This window comes from Conger conger, chromosome 6 (assembly GCF_963514075.1).
Source record: "Conger conger chromosome 6, fConCon1.1, whole genome shotgun sequence".
NCBI classification, from domain to species: Eukaryota; Metazoa; Chordata; class Actinopteri; order Anguilliformes; family Congridae; genus Conger; species Conger conger.
Window position 1 is genome coordinate 26,214,788 of NC_083765.1, and position 6,798 is coordinate 26,221,585.

The 6,798-nt window shown below is 39.9% G+C and overlaps 1 non-coding gene across 1 annotated transcript; it reads left to right on the forward strand.

Moving 5' to 3' along the window:
• The first annotated feature begins 6,020 nt into the window (after positions 1-6,020).
• Positions 6,021-6,112, forward strand: trnar-ucu (transfer RNA arginine (anticodon UCU)). The gene is given in 2 exon segments: positions 6,021-6,057; positions 6,077-6,112. It is a non-coding gene; the product is annotated as a tRNA-Arg (tRNA).
• The last annotated feature ends 686 nt before the right edge of the window (positions 6,113-6,798 follow it).

Below are 6,798 nucleotides of genomic sequence, written 5' to 3' on the forward strand. Positions count from 1 at the left end.
GACGCTCTTATCCAGAGTGACTTACAGTTGATTAGACTAAGCAGGAGACAGTGTGCAGATCTTATTGTGGCTACACTGGGGATTGAACCACCAAGCTTGTGGGTCCCAGTCATGTACCTTAACCACTAGGCTACAGGCCCCCTCAGAGGACGTATTGTTGACCCGAACAAACAGATCTGTCAGAAAGATGAGGTTAAGTAGGGCAGGAATGGACATACAGCCACAATCCAGGGAGAGAAACAAATACTCAAATTACTAAGGTGAGGACTGTTTCAGTCCTTTGGTGCTTCCTGACCCCAGACTGAAACGTGATATACCCCTTGTTGGCCTGTAGGAAAGAAGAAATCCGATGAACTACACATTTCTTAAGGATCTCTAAAAATGGAAGTTTTTGAAGTAGGTCTATAATTGGTTAGGACAGTGGGATCCAAATTTGGTTTCTTGAGTATAATGGCTTGATTTCTCCCATCTTAAAAAAAATATAGGAACATAAACAAAATAATTATTTTTTTAAATCCTGTCAACTCCTCGGGCAACTGCAACTGGTTGCAAACACTTCCTGTAGCCAGCTTAGAGTCTTTCAATTCTTGCTTCTGGAATTTTTCCCCATTCTTCCTGACAGAACACCTCTAGCTCAGAAATGTACGGCATGTTTGAAATCTCTCCACAGATTTTCAATAATATTCAAGTCTAGGGACTGTGGTGGTCATTCTAAAACCGTCATCCGTATGCTTTGGATCATGTCTTGCTGGAATACCCAACCTCTCTTCAACTTCACTGTCGGGACTGAGCTTTGAACATTAGCCTCTGTAATCTTTTGGCTATTTGGTGGAATCCATTTTCATAGAGAACTGGCCCCTAAAAGTACACCTAGGGCAACAGTGGCAAGGGAAAAACTCCCTAGCTAACAGGAAGAAACTTTGAGCACATAATTTTGTCACCAAAGAAATTAAAGTCATTGCAACTAAATTGTATTGAAACACAGGGATCAACATGATTCTTAGTCTAGCAACATTGATAAACAGGTGCCAAGATTGTTTCTATTTTCGTCTATTAAGGTAGAGAGGAACGTGCTATGGAGAGAGTATGTTTATAGGTTAGTGGGCTGTCTTTCCAGGCATGAAGGAATACCTGCAATTTGGTAGGAATGCTTCTGAGCATTTCACACCAGGTCTCAGGCCATTCCATCTGAATTTATTGGTCTTCCAGACCTTGTCTTGAATTCAACTGTTCCCTGTATCTTCCACTTTTAAAAAAGTTTCTGACAGTGGGAATAGGTAGTTTGAAATGTTGAGTTTTTGTTGCCTTCGCCTTCTTGGTGGAAATGAACCATCTTCATTCTGACATCCTTGGGCAAAGGTTTAGAGCAGGGGTGTCAAACTCCAATCCTGGAGGGCTGCAGTGTCTGCAGGTATTTGTGGTTTCCTTTCAATCAGCAGCCAATTAAGGCCTTGAGAAGAAGGTGTGTGGACTCCTTAGCCACAAAAACAGTTATTAAAAATGTATCTCTCGTGCTGAAACACACCAAAAACCAGCAGACACTGCAACCCACCAGGACTGGAGTTTGACACTCCTGTTTTAGAGGAACCCATGGTGGTTAACACCAGACAGAACAGGCACTGCTGTTGGATACTTTAGAATGCATGTTACTTCAGAATAAAAAGTTGAGCCCAGGAATTATATTCACCTGACTCATTGATGGACACTTGATTGAAACGGCTAACGTTTTAACCAGTTAACGTTTTTATTTATTGTATTTTTTATATATAGTGGTAGTGGTAATTATTATTTTATTTTTTTACGTTTATAAAAACATTTTTAAGACTTCGATATTTTGATTGGAGTTATCGGTTGCCTACAACAGTGGGGTCATACAATTTCAGAGTAGCTAAATTAACATGATTGCGGCACCACCTATTTGAAAATGCAGCAGAGTGCATTGGCAGGCAACATTTTGAAGAGGATAATCTGTAAAACCTTTAGTGTAAATATGTTGCATCAAAGTTAGGTTCAACAACTACGTGATATAACGCGCACCAAAAGCATCATGACAAATTTCTAGATGAAGGAAAACGATAGTGATCTTCTAAATGCAATTTAAATGTGAGTGCAATTCAACCAGAAAGGAGCATATTGCACAGCATGTCACTTGTATAATAACTACAGACATGTTGCCGCTTAATTTTGTTAAGCTGAATAAAGGCTTTCTTGATCCCATGGAATTGTTAGAGCCGGAATATACCATTGATCAAGATCACTACAGCGCAGGTAGGGACGGATCAGACTACAGCAAGATAAAATTTGAACTTCTTGCAGTCTGTAACATAACATGATGGATGGGCACTACATGGATGGGAAATTAAAATGACTGCACTGCAAGATCACAGCATAGACGAGAGGCACACGGCCAAAAACACCACAGCTCATCTTAGATCTGATTGGAATCAGAAACCTCACTTAATACCTTTAAAAGTAAATGAAACAGAACGGCATGATATGGGAAAAACCACAGTGAGAAGTCCATCCACCCATTATCTTAACCCGCTTATCCTGAACAAGGTCACAGGAGGGCTGGAGCCTATCCCAGCATACATTGGGCGAAAGGCAGGAATACATCCTGGACAGGTTGCCAGTCCATCGCAGGGCACACACACCATTCACTCACACACTCATACAATTGCAATTTAGACTCTCCAATCAGCCTAACCTGCATGTCTTTGGACTGTGGGAGGAAACCGGAGTACCCAGAGGAAACCCACGTGAACATGGGGAGAACATGCAAACTCCTCACAGAGAGGCCCCGGCCGACCGGGATTTGAACCCAGGACCTTCTTGCCGTCAGGTGGCCAACTGCACCATCTGTGCCGCCATATAATGAGAAATGACGCTTCAAATTTTGGCAAGTGGTTTTGGCAGCTTTCTCGAGATAAATAAGCACCAAAGATTTTTTCTATTGCAGCCCTTGGTTGGGAGTTGAATTAGCAGGAACCTCTGGCTATAGGTAGCCTATGTTCTGTGCCTTTCCTCATGTAGCGTCCTATCTTGGAATTGATGTTTAGAGTTGCCATTTTCAGGCAATCACCCCTTGTCAGTCTCATGCCTTTGAAATATTTGGAATTTGGAAATATTACCGGTGATGCCCTGCTATAGACATGTTGCCTTTTGTGCAACCATAAATTATAGTTATAGTTATAATAGCTAATTTCAGACTTCTAACGGTCCAAAGTTGTTGCAGCAACAAACACGCTCAAACCACAGCACTGTTTATCCCACCCCTTCTCTGTGAATGGGGTGACGTTCAAAAGCCATTGGCCGTGGCAATTAGAACCATTTTTCAACCAATGAGCTTGAATTATTGCATAGCTGTACAATCTTTTGGTACAGACTGCCGGCCTGTAAACTGCATATTTTGAAACCCAAATTTAAGGACTATAAACACAGGCAGTGGGTGAGCCAACATGTCAGTGAACTTTTTTCAGTGATAGGAAGGGATTTACAATGGTCTTGTAACAATGTTTTAACAAAAGAATTGTATCAAAGTCATTTTTTTCGCCCAAGGTTTTTCTGTTCTGGGTAGGCACAAGCGCAGTGCATCTGATATAGGCAGTAACATTGGAAAGGGAAAATAATAATGGTACATATAATGCCACAAATGAAACTGTAATAATACATGGGGAAAATTATGTGATAACTTGTTTACACCAGTTTTAATTTCCTGCATCTGTCTGTGGGGAATTTGATAATTATTTTACTGCGCTTTATTGCCTCATTGAGGTACACCATATTGTATCCACCCCTGCAAACCAGAGTGGGGTATTCCAGAGGACGGAAAGGTGGAGCACATAGTGTTGATGCATTCAGTATGGAGAGAGGGTGACGAGTCTTTGTAACAAATTATATTCAATGCTCATTCTAGTAGCAAATGTAATGTATATAGTACCATTGTTAATGGACTGATTTGAGGATTTTACACTGAGCAAATTGTCACCCTGTACTGTAAATAATAAACACCCTTACACTGGAAGAGTTATTGCATCTTTGCCATCTTGGTGGAGCCCTGGTAATGCCTGGATTGGGTCAGAGTGACCCTCACCCCAAGGTGGGGTGTGACACCTAGTGATCATCTTTTTAAAAAGTAACAAAGAATAAAAAACATGAAAATAAAAAGCAAACTTGCTTTAAAATAGGCAAAAAGGTCTGCTGTTTTACACACTGTCCTGAAATAAATCCCCAGTCCATCTGAAGAAAATGTGCATTTAAAGGAGTTGGGCGTTTCAAGGGGTGATTGCCTGAAAATGGCAACTCTAAACATCAATTCCAAGATCGGACACTGCATGAGGAAAGGCACAGAACATAGGCTACCTATAGACAGTGGTTCCCGCTAATTCAACTCCCAACCAAGGTCTGCAATAGCAACTCATTTCAACTTTCATGACGTTGTGACATCACAATATGCTTGTTCGTTTCAGCCATACGTTTCAGCCATAAGTTTCAGTGAGGGCCACCATATAGCCAGAACACATCAAAGCACTTGGCACAGACTGCATTCAGTTCGTTGGTGCTAGCCAGCCAATCAGAACAGAGGTTAATTGATATCAATGTATTTTCTCTGTCATTATAACCAGGTTGTCTTGTATGAGTGTATTAATATCTGTACTTTCTGTACATTTAATTTATTGATAAAACCCTTGTAGCTAGCCGGATTGAGCTCTGGGTATTTTCTGCCATATAAGTTAATCAAATAAAATGGATTACACTGTATGAAAATAAAATGTCCAATAAATTACCTTTAGCTAGCCATGTTTTAATTGCACAAAAATTGTTACAAAAATAGTCTAATTTGGCTCATGATTCCAGGTAAAAGCAGGAAATTTCAATTACAATACAATGTTGTTGAAAAACGTGCTTTGTACTCTTAGCGCAGAACAAATGTGCCAATAATGTGCCAGATAGCCAAATGGTATTTTTGCCTCATACATGTCTCATCCTCTCTGATAGATTAATGTAACCGCCATACTTTGATCTATCAGAGGGGATGGGACATGTATAGAGGTCTTTCAATGCTTGAAATGTTTGAACAACATTGTATTATAATGTCCGGCCGGCTTTTACCTGGTAAAGGAGACTATTTTTGCACTAAAAGTGCATAAAGCAACACCAAATCTATTACTGTAGCATTCACACATACCACCCCTGCACAATATTGTAAAACAATTTAGAAGAAGGTAGGAAACTGATGCTTTTATATTTGCTTTTATATTACAGGTAGCCTATTAATTGGCGTAACTGGCTAGTTAAAATATTGTTTCTTAATATTTTGTAACAGGTATTAATGTTACCCCACTTATCTGCAGCGAGCTACCCAGATAGCTTGCAAGGTAAATTCGCTTGTCTTTTTCCTGTTATTCAACGATTATTTGATAATTAAACGCAAGCCTTTTCTTGTAATGTAGAGGAAGAAATGTAATGTAATTAAAATAACAGACGTTAAAATTCGCCCTCCTCCCACAGTCAAGCAAGTAGAATGTTGGTAGGGATACGTACCCGGATTGGCCAATTTTTGGTAGGGAAACCTGCCCCGATTAGCCACGTCCTACCATTTTTTGGTAGCGATACGTGCTCTGATTGGCTGCCTCCTCCAAATTTTAGTTAAAAAGTTGGTAGCGAACGGGGATTTGATTGGATTTCGTTAAACAAAATGTACAGAGATTCACAGCCTCCCTAGGTTGAATGTTCTCGCCACTTTTAGACAAATCGGCTAATAACTGAAGGAATAGGCTGCAATAATAACAACAGTAATACTACATATTGACAACAAAACAAGACGCCAGCATGTTACACATCTTTACTGAATAGAAACTTGGTTTCTATTTTACTTAAATATGACGCTAGCGAGCATAAATGGGGAAATATCTGGTCTCTAGTAGCGTGCTAATTGCGTGCCATTGTTACTTGTTGTCTTTAGTAAATTGTGAGCCCTAACAGTACATGTAAGCTATTTCAGAGTTCTATCAACAGGTGGCTCCGTGGCGCAATGGATAGCGCATTGGACTTCTAGTCAAACACATGATAAGTGATTCAAAGGTTGTGGGTTCGAGTCCCACCGGAGTCGCATCTTTTGAATTTAATTTTTTTTGTTTATATAGAAAAACTGAAAGATGTACTTTCACTTTGTGCCAAATAAATAGACAATTCTCAATGAATGTGTCCTACAATGACGGCCTTAAGGTTGCACTGTTTACGATAGACGATAATAGTTAACGCTAGTCTACAGTGAAACAATACGGATCTCCGGGCGACTAAACGCAGTTAACGAACTATTCCCATCCAAATTTTACCTATATGATCATATGAACTGTATTACAACGAAATTGGTTAATAGAAAATGAAAACACAACAGCATATCATTAACTTGCTCCAAATTCTCAAAGATTGAGCTAAAACAGTGCTCATGGTCATGAAGGTGTGTAATTTCTTATTATTATGAGGGTTATTTGCATCTATTACATCTATTATGGACAATAATTTGGCCTTTATCTTCGTGTAATCAGCAAGCTTTGGTTTACGAACGATAGAGGTTACAATGTCCACTATATCCTCCCTCCTGTCACTAAAAACAACCCGCTAGTCAGATATGCTAGCTAACTATGAACTAGCCAGACAGCTAACTTCCTTGTTGGAGGGGGGAGAGTCGGAGAGGTAGGCAGAGGTGTAATTCGCTCAGCAGTGGTCTGATTTAGCTTCCTAGCTAACCTACATTTAAAAAAGCGAATTGGTTGGCAAACTATGCCATACATT